General features: G+C 40.5%; 1 non-coding gene across 1 annotated transcript; it reads right to left on the reverse strand.

The window, feature by feature from the left end:
- Window positions 1-236: 236 nt before the first annotated feature.
- Window positions 237-309, reverse strand: TRNAQ-CUG. Its single transcript has one exon. It is a non-coding gene; the product is annotated as a tRNA-Gln (tRNA).
- Window positions 310-963: the final 654 nt, after the last annotated feature.

The raw sequence follows: 963 nt of genomic DNA on the forward strand, positions 1-963 counted from the left end.
TTCCATCATTCCAACAAGAAACCCTATATCATTAGCAGTCCCTTCCTATCCCCCACCCTCCTCACCAACCCTAGGCAACCACTAGTCTGTTTTCTGTCTCTACCAATTTGTCCATTCTGGACCTCTCGTATAAATGAAATCCTATCATATATGGCCTCTGTGTCTGGCTTCTTTCACTTTGCATAATGTTTTCTTTTTATTTTTTTAGCTCTGCCTCATGGCTTATGGGAACTTAGTTCCCTGACCAGGGATTGAACCTGGAACCTTGGCAATCAGAGTGCAGAGTCCTAACCACTGGACCACTAGGGAATTCCGAGCACAATGTTTTCAAAGTTCACCTATGCTGTAGCGTGAATCAGAATTTCATTATTTACTATGGCTGAATAATATTCCACTGTAGGGTCTCCCAAGGTAATAGAAATAAAAGCAAAAATAAACAAATGGGACCTAATCAAACTTACAAGCTTTTGTACAACAAAGGAAACCGTAAACAAAATAAAAAGACAACCTCTGGATTGGGTGGAGAAGGAAACTGCAACCTACTTCAGTATTCTTGCCTGGAAAATCCTATGGACAGAGGAGCCTGCTGAGCTATTACGGTCCAAGGGGTCAAAAAGAGCTGGGCGTGACTTAGCAACTAAACAACAACACGGATTGGGAGAAAATATTCAGAAATGATGCAACTGAGAAGGGCTTAACTTCCAAAATATACAAACGGCTCATACAACTTGAAAACAAAAAAACAAACCTATCAAAAAATAGACAGAAGACCTACATAGCATTTCTCCAAAGAAGATACAGATGGCCAACAAGCACATGAAGAGATGTTCAACATCACTACACATTATCAGAGAAATGCAAATCAAGCCTACATGGAGGTATCACCTCACGCTGGTTAGAATGGCCATCATTAAAAGTCTACAAATAATAAATGCTGGAGAGGGTGTGGAGACAGAGAAATCC

Source organism: Bos indicus x Bos taurus, chromosome 18, assembly GCF_003369695.1.
Source record: "Bos indicus x Bos taurus breed Angus x Brahman F1 hybrid chromosome 18, Bos_hybrid_MaternalHap_v2.0, whole genome shotgun sequence".
Lineage (NCBI taxonomy): Eukaryota > Metazoa > Chordata > Mammalia > Artiodactyla > Bovidae > Bos > Bos indicus x Bos taurus.